Source organism: Pelobates fuscus, chromosome 2, assembly GCF_036172605.1.
Source record: "Pelobates fuscus isolate aPelFus1 chromosome 2, aPelFus1.pri, whole genome shotgun sequence".
Lineage (NCBI taxonomy): Eukaryota > Metazoa > Chordata > Amphibia > Anura > Pelobatidae > Pelobates > Pelobates fuscus.
This window is the reverse complement of record NC_086318.1, coordinates 123756476-123771641: the sequence shown is the minus strand read 5'-3', so window position 1 is coordinate 123771641 and position 15166 is coordinate 123756476. Positions and strand designations below refer to the sequence as shown.

Here is a 15166-nt window from a genome sequence, read left to right as displayed (position 1 = left end):
TCCCTCCTTCACATGTTATGCATGTCTTTATAATGATAAGTAAGGAAGATTTCCTGATGTGTTTTGATACAACAGAAATGAGTTGAGGACTAAAATACTTGTATAATTGGCCATTAGATAAGGTATGAAAAGGGGGGCAGGGAAGGGATGGTACCCCTTTAAATCAGAGACACATTGAGATATAATATTAATAGGTGTTATTATTATTGATATGTTAAGTAAAACACAATTCAAAAGTATTACAAATGTCATATTTTTTTTAGGAATTTAATAAATAAGTGACATGGTAATGATGTAGTAACTTATCCTAATGTATAAAACTGCAATCAAAATAGCGTTGTTCCAGTAAATTCATATAACTATTTTTAAAATAATTATGTAATGTGGCTATAGTCTGTTCCCTTTTTCCCCCCAGCAATAGCAAATAATAATAATAATAATTATAAAGTATTTAAAGGACCACTCTAGGCACCCAGACCACTTCAGCTTAATGAAGTGGTATGGGTGCCAGGTCCAGCTAGGGTTAACTAATTTTTTTATAAACATAGCAGTTTCAGAGAAACTGCTATGTTTATCAATTAGTTAAGCCTTCCCCTTTTTCCTCTAGTGGCTGTCTCACTGACAGCCGCTAGAGGCGCTTGCGTGCTTCTCACTGTGAAAATCACAGTGAGAGCACGCAAGCGTCCATAGGAAAGCATTATGAATGCTTTCCTATGCGACCGGCTGAATGCGCGCGCAGTTCTTGCCGCGCGTGCGCATTCAGCCGACGGGGAGGAACGGAGGCGGAGAGGAGGAGGAGAGCTCTCCGCCCAGCGCTGGAAAAAGGTAAGTTTTAACCCTTTTCCCCTTTCCAGAGCCGGGCGGGAGGGGGTCCCTGAGGGTGGGGGCACCCTCAGGGCACTCTAGTGCCAGGAAAACGAGTATGCTTTCCTGGCACTAGAGTGGTCCTTTAACCAGGAAAGGTACATTCATATTACTCTGGTTTCCAAGTACCTCCTGGGGATGTTACTTTGGCCCAACATCCAGGGGATCGATTTCATTCTTAAGTCGCAAACACATTCTCCATTTAAATTGTAATATTAATATTATTTTATTAGCTGTAATGGATCAATTTCGTTGACAGCACCTTCTTTCTATCTGGCTGTATTAACAAGCTGTCCACTTATTTATTAAATCCTGGTGCCCAAAAATAAAATGATGATAAACATTAAATGTTGGAAGCAGTCTGCCCTTATAATGTTAATACCAGTGTGTGAGCTATGAGCAGTGTTATGCTATGACCCCCTGGCACACAGTCCCAGCAGCTCACACGGCGGCCACGTGTGGGGTTAAATGCCCCCACCAGCTGAGCCACGGCGCATGCGCAGCGTCACCTAGTGACGGCCATTAGAAAATGGCGGAGGCCTTGTGAGTAGTAAGTGAGTGAGCGGTGCGGGGTCCTTGGAATGTTAGTGGGCGTGGGTGGGGGGAGTGGGAGTGAGGCTGAGCAGTGCATGGCTCCGGAGAGAAGGAAGGAAGATAATGGGGAGGACACGGGCTGGAGAGAGGGAGGGGAGGTGGAGGCGGCTGTAGGATGCTATTTTGGCCAGTGACGGAGTTCTATACGGTACCCTGACCATTCCAAGTGCTGTGTACTACACTTCCCATGATGCTCAGCCAGCCAGATAGATGTTTGAGCATCATGGGAAACGTAGTCCATAACACCTGAAATGGGAAAGGATAGCCATTACTGAAATTATATGCTATGTGTGTATATAATATAGATATCTTAGCCAATTTATCCAATGATAAGTGAGTGGGTGCAGGTTTTTTGTATCCCTCAGTTTTAGTCTTGCTGGCTGTAATTGTAATTGTACCTATTAAAGCCTTGTGGCACACAAAATAAGTTTTACATTTAAAAAAAAAAAAATTGTTTTATATTTTTGCTAAAATGTAGATATCAGAAATTTTCAACATAAATCATATGTTGTCGATGCCACTATAATGTTGGGTGGAAGACTGTTTTTTTTAGGAATGCAGTTGAATTAAATACTCACATTGGTGTTATTTCATGATAGTCAGTGTGATGTAGGAAAAAAGTAACCTATTTTTTCACCATAGTATTTTGTAAACATAATTGGTTCTGTAAAAATGATGGTTTTGCAGATTTGCTGTTTAAGTATGTTAGTTAAAAATAAATTTATGTAGTTAGTAAAACAGTATAATATATATATTGCAGTGGCACAGCTTTGTGAATAAGAAAAAAATATCACATTCTATTTATTCTGAGATTGTTGTTGTCATTTATCACTTTGCAACATATGCCTACATATTCTAATTGCTCTCTTTACATAAAACCCTCAAACTTACATATTTGGCAGTTGCACTGTTAAAAGATGTTTGCAAATATCTTGTCTGTATTTCTCTAAAACCTCTACCCAAAATAATTGTCACACATACATACATACATATTTTGTTTTTTATTGTGTAGTTCTTTGGGACAGTATTCCTTTTGTGATTTTTTTGCATCTATTTAAACTTGAATTTGAACAAATTTGCTTTGTTCAAATTACAAAAAAATGACAGAATTTAAAACCATGCACTTTGTTAATGTGAGATTTTGCCTTCAGCAATACTGATACTGCTGGTTCTGTAATTTTCTGGTACATGTTACTAATTTCTATGTTGCAGATCTAACCCAAACGCCTTAACATTTGGTTTTATAAGATCTAACAATTCAATTTAAAGGGATCGTCAGCGTAGTGATGTCGCGAACATAAAATTTTCGGTTCGCGAACGGAGAACGCGAACTTCCGCAAATGTTCGCGAACGGGCGAACCGCCATAGACTTCAATAGGCAGGCGAATTTTAAAACCCACACGGACTCTTTCTGACCACAATAGTGATGGAAAAGCTGTTTCAAGGGGACTAACACCTGGACTGTGGCATGCCGGAGGGGGATCCATGGCAAAACTCCCATGGAAAATTACATAGTTAATGCAGAGTCTGGTTTTAATCCATAAAGGGCATAAATCACCTAACATTCCTAAATTGTTTGGAATAACGTGCTTTAAAACATCAGGTATGATATTGTATCGATCAGGTAGTGTAAGGGTTACGCCCGCTTCACAGTGACAGACCAAACTCCCCGTTTAACGCACCGCAAACAACCGCAAACAGTCCATTTGCACAACCACAAACTCCCCATTTGCACAAGGTTGGATACCAAGCTAGCCATGTCCCGTTCCTTGTCCTCACTGATGTCATTGAAGGTCTCTTCCTCCACCCAGCCACGTACAACACCAAGGATCTCCAAAAGGTGACAACAAGCCCCCTGGGACTCCTGCCGGTTTTGGTCTTCCACCGCCTCAAAGCCACCTTCCTCCTCTGACTCCTCTTCTTCAGACTCCTCTCTCTGCGTTGCCTCTCTGCGTTATTATAAGGTTTGTTAAGTAGTACTATTCTTATCAGTTTAATCCCTGTTACGTCCCCTATCAGGGGACGTGTATATAAGGCATCAATTTTAGGAAGCGGGAGATGGAAAAAGATGCTTGGTCGGTCCTCCTACTTCAAATTTGGGGCACTGCGCGTGCAATCTAATGTGCCACCAGATAGGAGTGGTGTGTTAAGTAGCCCCCTCATCAGGCCTTTTTTAGTCGAATGTATCGCTCACTGTCAGTCCCTTCGGGATCCATCCCTCATTCATCTTAATAAAGGTGAGGTAATCTAGACTTTTTGACCTAGGCAACTTCTCTTCTCAGTGACAATACCTCCTGCTGCACTGAAGGTCCTTTCTGACAGGACACTTGAAGCGGGGCAGGCCAGAAATTCCATCGCAAATTGGGATAGCTCAGGTCACAGGTCAAGCCTGCACACCCAGTAGTCAAGGGGTTCATCGCTCCTGAGAGTGTCGATATCTGCAGTTAAGGCGAGGTAGTCTGCTACCTGTCAGTCGAGTCGTTCTCTGAGGGTGGACCCCGAAGGGCTGTGGTGATGCATAGGACTTAAAAAGCTCTGCATGTCCTCCATCAACAACACGTCTGTAAAGCGTCCTGTCCTTGCCGGCGTGGTCGTGGGAGGATTACTTTCACCTCTTCTCCTGTTAGATTCCCGTTGTGCTGTGACATCACCCTTATACGCTGTGTAAAGCATGCTTTTTTAATTGATTTTGGAACTGCTGCATCCTTTCCGACGCCGTAATTCGGTAACATTTCAGGCACTTTCTGCTTATACCGGGGGTCTAGTAGCGTGGACACCCAGTACAGGTCGTTCTCCTTCAGCCTTTTTATACGAGGGTCCCTCAACAGGCACGACAGCATGAAAGACCCCATTTGCACAAGTTTGGATGCCGAGCTACTTATGTTCTGTTCCTCATCCTCAGTGATCTCTCTGAAGGTATGTTCTTCCCCCCCAGCCACGTACAACACCACGGGTACCAGATAGGTGACAACGAGCACCCTGGGATGCCTGTTGTGGTTGGTCTTCCTCCTCCTCCTCAAAGCCACATTCCTCCTCTGACTCCTCTTCCTCACAATCCTCTTCCAGCGTTGCCGCAGGTCCAGCAAGCGATGCTGATAAGGCTGTTTCTGGTGGTGATGGTGACCACAACTCTTCCTCTTCACGCTCATCTACGGCCTGATCCAGGACTCTTCGCAGGGCACGCTCCAGGAAGAAAACAAATAGTATGATGTCGCTGATGGTGCCTTCGGTGCGACTGACTAGGTTTGTCACCTCCTCAAAAGGACGCATGAGCCTACAGGCATTGCGCATGAGCGTCCAGTAACGTGGCAAAAAAAATCCCAGCTCTGCAGAGACTGTCCTAGCACCCCGGTCATACAAATACTCGTTAACGGCTTTTTCTTGTTGGAGCAGGCGGTCGAACATTAGGAGTGTTGAATTCCAACGTGTCGGGCTGTCGCAAATCAAGCGCCTCACTGGCATGTTGTTTCGCCGCTGGATATCGGAAAAGTGCGCGTGTAGGAACTGGGAAGCAGTGTACCTATCAGCTAAGTTTTTGTTATTATATTCTTTCCACGGGTGTCCGTGTGTTTGCTATTTGTGCGTCTAGGAACGCCTGAAATGGCCACACACCTTCCTGGCCTGCTTAAGGACGTCCTGTAAGCCTGGGTACTTATGCACAAAGCGTTGTACGATCAGATTACACACATGTGCCATGCACGGCACATGTGTCAACTTGCCCAAATGCAATGCCGCCAACAAATTTCTTCCGTTGTCACAAACTACTTTGCCGATCTCCAGTTGGTGCGGAGTCAGCCACTGATCCACCTGTGCGTTCAGGGCGGACAGGAGTGCTGGTCCGGTGTGACTCTCTGCTTTCAGGCAAGTCAACCCCAAGACGGCGTGACACTGCCGTATCCGGGATGTGGAACAGTACCTGGGGAGCTGGGGGGGTGCCGTTGATGTGGAGCAAGACGCAGCAGCAGAAGAGGACTCAGCCGAGGAGGTTATGGAAGAGGATGGAGTAGGAGGAGTAGAGGAGGTGGCAGCAGGCCTGCCTGCAAGTCGTGGCGGTGTCACCAACTCCTCTGCAGAGCCACGCATTCCATGCTTGGCAGCCGTCAGCAGGTTTACCCAATGCGCAGTGTAGGTGATATACCTGCCCTGACCATGCTTTGCAGACCAGGTATCAGTGGTCAGATGGACCCTTGCCCCAACACTGTGTGCCAGACATGCCATTACTTCCTTTTGCACAATCGAGTACAGGTTGGGGCTTGCCTTTTGTGCAAAGAAATTTCGGCCAGGTACCTTCCACTGCGGTGTCCCAATAGCTACAAATTTTTTGAATGCCTCAGACTCCACCAGCTTGTATGGTAAAAGCTGGCGGGCTAAGAGTTCAGTCAAGCCAGCTGTCAGACGCCGGGCAAGGGGGTGACTTTGTGACATTGGCTTCTTACGCTCAAACATGTCCTTGACAGACACCTGACTGTGGGCAGATGAGCAGGAACTGCTCAAGGCGAGAGACGGAGGGGCGGATGGTTGAGAGGGGGCAAGGAGGACAGCAGTGGTTAACGTGGATGAAGATGCTGGACCAGGAGGAGGATGGCGGCTTTGAGTTTGTGTGCTGCTTGTACTCATGTGTTGATCCCATAGGCGTTTGTGATGTGCGATCATGTGCCTTCGCAAAGCAGTTGTACCTAGGTGGGTGTTGGACTTCCCACAACTCAGTTTCTTTTGGCACAGGTTGCAAATGGCATCGCTGTTGTCAGAGGCAGACACACACAAAAAATGCCACACTGCTGAGCTCTGCAATGACGGCATTCTGGTGGTGGCAACAGCATGCGTTGATTGGCGTGCTGTCTGGCTGACCCCGGGTGCCGATGCATGCTGTCTGACTGTGCCACTAGCTCCTTGCGACGACCTCCCCCTGCTTCCAACTCGTCTCCTCCTCCTCCTCTCTGTCTCCCCATCTGAACTTTCCCCCTGTTCTTCTTCTCTTCTAGCGGGCACCCACGTGACATCCACGGACGCATCATCAACCGCTTCACTTGTATCTGACAACTCCGCAAAGGAAGTAGTAGTGGGTACAACATCATCATCATCATCACACCGTACGTGTGTAATGCTGCCTGACTGAGACATATCCCTGTTATCTACATCCTCTGGCAATAATGGTTGCGCATCACTAATTTCTTCCAACTGATGTGTAAATAACTCCTCTGACATACCAAGTGAAGCGGCTGGGGTGCTAGTGTTGGTGGTGACGGCAGGCGGGCGAGTGGGAACTTGAGAGGTGACCGAAGCTAAGCTGGAGGAGGATGGTGCGTCGAGGTTTCGAGCGGAAGCTGTAGAAGATTGGGTGTCCTGTGTTAGCCAGTCAACTTTGTCCTCAGAACTTTTCAAGTTCAGGGTACGTGGCCTCTGAACACTGGGCATTATTCTAGGGCAAAAAAGGAATCACAGAAACACGACCACGACGGCCCCTGCGGGGTGGCCTGCCTCTGCCTGTCATTTTTTGGGGGGATTAGTGGTACTATGCGTGCAAGCTACTGTGACAACAGATATGAGTGGCACTGGTGTGACAATGTGCCCTGGCAGGCCCTTAAACGCACACTCGTGAAGGAAACTGACTGCTATTATATTACAGTCCAAAAAGGTGTTTGTTTTTTTAAATGCAAGCTATTGTGACACCAGATATGAGTGGTGGCACTGGGCAAGTGGGCACAGTATACGCTGTGAGCCTGACATACACGCTGGCAGACAACTAACTGCTATTCAATCTATTACAGTCAAAATTGTATTTTTTTTTTTAAATGTACACTACTGTTACACCAGATATGAGTTGCACTGGTGTGACACTGTGCCCTGGCAGGCCCTGAAATGCACACCCGTGAAGGAAACTGACTGCTATTATATTACAGTCCAAAAAGGTGTTTTTTTGTTAAATGCAAGCTATTGTGACACCAGATATGAGTGAGTGGTGGCACTGGGCCGGCCCAGAAACGCACATTCGTGAAGGAAACTGACTGCTATTATATTACAGTCCAAAAAGGTTTTTTTGTGTTAAATGCAAGCTATTGTGACACCAGTGAGTGAGTGGTTGCACTGGGCAAGTGGGCACAGTATACGCTGTGAGCCTGACACACGCTGGCAGACAACTGCTATTCAATCTATTACAGTCAAAATTGTATTCTTTTTTTAAAAAATTACACTACTGTTACACCAGATATGAGTTGCACTGGTGTGACACTGTGCCCTGGCAGGCCCTGAAACGCACACTAGTGAAGGAAACTGACTGCTATTATATTACAGTCCAAAAAGTTTTTTTTGTTAAATGCAAGCTATTGTGACACCAGTGAGTGAGTGGTGGCACTGGGCAGGCCCTGAAACGCACACTAGTGAAGGAAACTGACTGCTTTTATACTACATTAAAAAAAGTTTTTTTTTGTTTAAATGCAAGCTATTGTGACACCAGTGAGTGAGTGGTGGCACTGGGCAAGTGGGCACAGTATATGCTGTGAGCCTGACACACAGGCTGGCTGGCAGGCAGGCAGGCAACTGCAATTACATTACACAGAAAAAAAAAAAAAAGCAGACTGATGTTCTAGCCCTAAAAAGGGCTTTTTGGGGTTCTGTCCTTACAGGAGATCAGATGAATCCTTCAGGACTGTAGTGGACACTGAATACACTAGCCTAGCTATAAATTTCCCTATCAAATCAGCAGCAGCTACACTGTCCCTACCCTCACTAAGAATGCAGCTTCACAATGAATGTAAAATGGATGCTGTCCAGGAGGTGGGAGGGTCTGGGAGGGAGTGTCTGCTGCTGAATGGCTGGAATGTGTCTGCTGACTGTGAGGTACAGGCCAGGGTCAAAGTTTACTCAATGATGACGAATAGGGGGCGGACTGAACAGCGCATGTGTTCGCCGTCCGTGGCGAACGTGAACAAGCGATGTTCACGGGAACTATTCGCCAGCGAACAGTTCGGGACATCACTACGTCAGCGTTTAAAAATACATATTTTTAGACTATTAAATAAGGCAGTTAAAAAAAATGCAATAATTTAGTACATTAAATCTTGCCTCTTTTAGCTTCCTTGTTCATGCTAGGCATTGTCCAGTCAAATGCTTCTCATCATTGTAAGCATAGAAAGTATATTTGGAAACGATAAAGAAACGTATGTGAAAATCTTATTTAATGAACAAATTAAATACAGGATCTTTTTCAAATCCTATGCATCATATAAAATACATGGTGCTGGAATATGTCCCAAATTGCACGTCTGTAATAGTACAGGCAAGCATGCAGGTTTCAGAGAATTATTGTTTCTTCATGTGAAGTTTGATTTATTTTATCTTTGAAAGGTTTCTCCAAGCTGGTTGTTAACCCATGTTAATTTTTCTATACATATTTTAACAACTACTAGGTCTTACTGACCCTCCCATGCCTTCCTTTATATAAATAATCTATAATATTTTATGCACAGAACTCACATTAAGCAGTTCTGAAGAGAGTTCTGGGCTGCATAATTCACATGTGTGGGGCAATGGGGGAGTGTAATTACACCCTTGCACAAAATCAGAGATTTCTTTGTATAGGCAGCATTTCAATCTAAAATGGAGGCTCAGTTGGTGTAGAAAACCTCGCTACCTATAGGAGATTCCAGCGGGCTTGAAGACAAAATGGATAAAAAAGAAGAGTCCTCTTCACACAAGCTGTTTTCTACTAATGCAGCGCAAAGCTCGTATTGCAGAAACATCTGTAGCCAAGACCCAACATTCGTAGTTAGATTCCCTTCAAAATAATTTATTTGAGAGAATCCAATGAAGACCATGTAAATATTTTACATAACATTAGAATGGTTTCAGATTTTCTTTTGGAGTCGACGCCAAAGTTATGGACCGCTTCACTGTGTCCAGACACACCGCATGGCTCAGAAACTGGATGGCAGACTCCGCTTAAAATAATTCCGTTTGTGATTTTACGTTTAAGCAATGGAGGCTCTTTGTGTCTAATCTGGATGATCTGCTAGAACAGATGGCAGAGGGGAAAAAGGCCTTACCTGAAGACAGGAAAAGTGGAACAAGACATGTCTGCCTACAGATATTCATTTTGTAGGCTCGCATCAAGCAGAAACCAGCAACAATCATTAAATTATAGAAATTGAAAATGAATCGGAAAGACTAAAGAATACCGATTATGATGCCAGAGTTGTAGGAGGAAGGCTTCTTACATTTGCTTCACAATGGGAGACAACTGGGTCCTTACTCTTTACTATTGTCCGAAGAGGATACCGATTATAACTAAGACGAATATTTCTTTGCTATTAAGTCCAGTTTCCCAGAACTGCTTCAGCCCTATTTATAGAAGTCCAGAAATTTTTTATAAAAGAACTACCTTACACGGAAACAAAAATCAGGAACCTACTGAAGAATCAGTTTGGAGACCATAAACTCAGCAACACACATTATCCAAGAAGGGGCTTGACTCAGTTTTCTAGACCTGAAAGATGCATATCCTGTCGCAGAGGAAAGCAAATACTTCCTCAGATTTTTCTATCTTTTCTCTAAAATCCTTGGACAGCTATTTGGTCTTGGCCATGGTGGAAAGTTTGAAATCTGATTGATTGATTGCTTCTGTAGACAGGTGTCTTTTATACAGGTAATGAGTTGAGATTAGGAGCACTCCCTTTAAGAGAGTGCTCCTAATCTCCGCTCCTTACCTGTATAAAAGACACCTGGGAGCCAGAAATCTTGCTGATTGATCGGGGATCAAATACTTATTTCACTCATTGACATGCAAATCAATTTCTAACGTTGACATGCGTTTTTCTGGATTTTTTTTGTTATTCTGTCTCTTACTGTTACAATACACCTACAATTAAAATTATAGACTGATCATTTATTTGTCAGTGGACAAATATTCAAAATCAGCAGGTAGTCAAATACTTTTTTACCTCACAAAGACCTGATGGCATCTAGAACAAACAGAAATACCTTTGACTTAAAAATTTGTCTCAATCAACCAGTGAGAAAATCTGGACTTTTTGGATTCCCTGACGATTCCCTGGTGTTTTCAGCTGGCCTGCTTTTCCCCCCAGTTCTTCTTATTCCGCGGATTTTACAAAAAATCATAGTAGAGAAAGCAAAGATCATTGCGATCTTTCCCTTCTGGCCATAGAGGAGCTGGTTTTCAATACTGTTGAACCTGTCAAAGAAAAACTACTGGCATCTTCCAGTGTCAGTCGAAATCCTGGAGGGCAGTCTGCTACCTTTACATACTTATAATACCTTCAAGCTCATAGCATGGTATCTGAACATCAGATCTAAAATTCTCAGATTTACAAAGCATCAACCTGGTTGTCCAGTCATACTTTCTCCAAACACTAAATCAGACATACAGACCTCTGGGGATACTGTTTTGGGTGCAAAATGCTTCAGGCTGTGGTGAAATGATGTCTTCCCACCCTTTGGGTATTGCTTGTCTATCCCTGTTGTTTTGTGCCTCTAATTTGATCACATTGTCCGTACATTTTTTCCCCCTTAGGATTACAGACAGTATTTCCCTCCCTATTTAATGAAAAATATTTTTTGCAGTTAATTGCCATGTGTATTTTCTAGATTTACTGTGACATGTCAGTGTTTTATACCTTATATATGAGGAATAATAGGAGGGGCTTAAATTAAAAAAAAATTAAGGTTGCCTGTCTGTCAAGACATGGTGGATATTCCTATCGTGCACTGTTTGTAATCCTAAGGAAAAATAAATTTACAGTAAGTAAAATTTGATCTATATAATCTGATAAAATACTACTTCTAAAATAAACACACTCTCCTAAGATAGGTTTGAAAATGAAAACTTTTTTTCACGAGACTGTGTGTATAAATAAGGCTGCAGAAATAAATATATATAATATAATTTCCAACAGAAAATATGCACAACATGGAAGTAGGTATAGTGTACTAGCTCAAAAACACCTGTAAAGTGGTATCCCCTACACCACTTAAAACATAGAATAATACATACATAAAACAAGTGGAGCTTTTAGATTTCAGCAGGCGTTCTGTAAAAGTAAAATACATACAGAAAATAGTGCAATATGTCTATAACACAGTATATAGAAAAGGGTTAAAATATTTGTCAAACTCACAAGCCTGGAGTCATACCCTCATATGACTCTGGTGGTATAAGCCTCTGGACCATTTGGGGGTTGTCCAGACCCTTCTTTGGCAGCGTGCTGGATGTTGAGTAATTCCTTTGGTGTCTTTCTGACTGGTTTCCAAAATAGGAGTAAGTACCCAGTGTGTCAGGATTTAAAAAACGATTTATTCCAAAGAAATATAAAAACAAGATATATATATAATAAAAAATACTTATCCCAGGTAATACTGGGTAGACTCAATAGTCTCAAGTTCTATCTACTTGAACTTGAGACTATTGAGTCTACCCAGTATTACCTGGGATAAGTATTTTTTATTATATATATATCTTGTTTTTATATTTCTTTGGAATAAATCGTTTTTTAAATCCTGACACACTGGGTACTTACTCCTATTTTGGAAACCAGTCAGAAAGACACCAAAGGAATTACTCAACATCCAGCACGCTGCCAAAGAAGGGTCTGGACAACCCCCAAATGGTCCAGAGGCTTATACCACCAGAGTCATATGAGGGTATGACTCCAGGCTTGTGAGTTTGACAAATATTTTAACCCTTTTCTATATACTGTGTTATAGACATATTGCACTATTTTCTGTATGTATTTTACTTTTACAGAACGCCTGCTGAAATCTAAAAGCTCCACTTGTTTTATGTATGTATTATAATATAATTTCCCATCAGTTTTTTTCTGCTGGGGCATGATTCATGCTCTAAAACCACATCATGAAGCTAAAGTTGTTTTGTTGCTTAGTTTCCTTATAATATTCCTGCACTTACTAAAAAAACTAATTTATAACACTGACATACTTGATTACATTTTTTTAATGTTTTATGCATCCACGTTTCCATTATTTGAAAACCATTGGTGATTTTTTGCAGTGATTCTTCTCCTTAATTCTCTCTTTATCAGCAGTTGGGATTTTGCAACCTGTGCATTATGTTATAGGTTATACCAGTGGCGGACACATAATCCATGGGGCCCCGGTGCGAAACTGATCCGTGGGCCCCCCCTCCCCTCCCTCTTCTCCCCCGACAGACACACACACACATACACATACATACATACACACATAGACACATACAGACAGACAGATACATGCAGACACATACACACATACAAACAGACAGGCACACAGACAGACAGACACACAGACACATGAATACAGTCCTACACACACAGACACATACATACAGACCTACACACACACAGATACAGAGAGGCACACACATACAAAGACACATACATATAAACAAACAGGCACACATACATACACACATACATACAAAGACACACATGCATACATACAAACAGACATGCACACATACATACATACATACATACAGACACACAGACAGACACATACATACAGACAGTCACACACGTACATACAAAGACACATACACACACAGACAGACAGATACACACATACATACAAAGACACATACATACACATACACACACAGACAGACAGGCATACATACAGACACACAGACACATACATACATACAGTCCAACACACACAGACACATACATAACAACAGACACAGACAGGAACACACACATACAAAGACACATACAAACAGGCACACATACAAAGACACATACAAACAGACAGGCACACATACATACAGACACAGACAGGCACACACACACACACACAGACACACAGACATACAAAGACATACATACAGACAGGCACACATACATACAAAGACACATGCATACATACATACATAAACAGACACACAAACAAGACACACATACATACAAAGACACATACACACATACAGACAGACAGACACACAGACACATACAAAAAAACAAACACACACAAATTTTTTTTTGTCACCCTCCTGTTTCCTACCTTTTAGGTCCAGGAGGGTGACATTCCCCAGGGTCCAGTGGTGGCTCAGGTTGATGGGAGTCAGAGTTCCCATCTCCTTCCTCCCGCGCGGGCTCTGTGTATGCTGGGAGGGGTGACCGGGGCAGTCACTTCCTCCCAGCAGTGATGTCAGCGCTGACCGGGCCCCCTGACAATCCGATGGACCCCTTGTACAGCGGCCCCGGTGGCAAACATCCAAAAGATGGCGCGGGTACCCGGTCGCAGGGGTCCGCAGGGCGGCCAGGCCCCTTGGAGTGACGGGCCTGGTAGCAGCTGCAAACCCTGTGACCGCGGTATGTACGCCACTGGGTTATACAAAGGCCGTAGTTGCCAGCCTCCCCCCCTCCCCCCAGTTTAAAATGTTAGCTCTGTAACTATTGTTCAAATTAATTAAAAATTCTTCCTGTTCCAAGAGCTGTGTGTGTTGTCACAAATGGTACTGCTTGTGCATAGCAATGGATGCTTCCAGCTTCTGCAGGGAGAGACGTTGAAGGCAGCACAGCTGTTCCACTTTAGGATCCAAAATTAATATTTCTGAACTGTTATTCCATGTTTATGAGCCTCCCACAGGCATTCTTGTTTTATTATTTTAATGACATATTTAACCCCTAAACACCAACAGTGTTATTCACTTTTCCGAGTGCACAAAGTTCTAAAACAAATTTGGTTAATTATTATTATTATTTTTATAATTCTCTATTTACTGAAATTATCAAGATACAACTAGGCATCCCTGTAGCATATTCTACATTTTGACATTGAAAGGCTGGGACAGAGTCCAAGACAGAGAGATAATAATAATGATAATAAAAAGGGGTGAACAGAAGTAACATTATTAGCAAGGAAATCCCTTAATAACCCAAGTATAAATAGAAAAGACTGTTTGCTAAACATCAGAAATCATATACATATGATCACAGAAATCTTTTTAAAAAGAAGAGAAAAAAGTAGGAAAATTGAAATTGTTGGTTACAGGAAAGGAATTTGAGATAAAAGAACAAATACCTATTTACCTGTTAAGATGTCTTTGGGGCCTGCAGTGTGTCGGCTGCACAACAAGACACCTTCATAAAATAATTAATGAGACTATTTATAATGTTAGGAAAGGACTCGAAACACATTGTGTCTCAGAACATTTTTAAAAACGTATCTGTCAAAAGTCAGAGAACTATAACTAAAACACAAGTTATCATTTTATCTTGAATCACATTATTGCATATTTACAATATTGTATTGTGATTTTAGAGGTGCAACATTATATTTTGTATGTAAATGCATTTATTCATTGTGACTTAAATTGTTGCAATATATAAATAAAATTGTGGGTTAATGTTTAAAGGGACACTATAGGCACCCAGACCACTTCATCTCATTAAAGTGGTCTGGTACAGCGTCTCTGTCTCCCTTAGTTCTGCAATGTAAAACATTGCAGTTTTCGAGATTAGACAGTCTCTAAAGCCTGTCTACCAGACAGCCACGAAAGACACTTCCAGGAATTTACGAAACTCTAGGTCCCCTGTTCATGAGGACATCCAGCGTCCGTGAATTCCCCATATGGGAAAGCAATGATTCAATGATTTCCTATGGGGAGGGCCTAATGTGCTTGTGGCACTCGTTGCGCATGTGTATTAGGCCCCTCCCCCCAGCCCCTCTGTTGGATGATGATGGTGGTAGTGGAGTACCA

General features: G+C 42.7%; 1 protein-coding gene across 5 annotated transcripts in view; it reads left to right on the top strand.

The window, feature by feature from the left end:
• The first annotated feature begins 1376 nt into the window (after window positions 1-1376).
• PHC3 (polyhomeotic homolog 3) overlaps window positions 1377-15166 on the top strand; it is an 82773-nt gene continuing 68983 nt past the window's right edge. For 2 of the 5 annotated variants that reach the window (XM_063442657.1, XM_063442653.1), the window contains exon 1: window positions 1377-1414. The gene's annotated coding sequence lies outside the window, so the exon portion shown is untranslated. Of the gene's footprint in view, window positions 1419-15166 lie in introns of all 5 variants that reach the window. The other 3 variants (XM_063442655.1, XM_063442654.1, XM_063442652.1) reach the window with 3 other exon arrangements.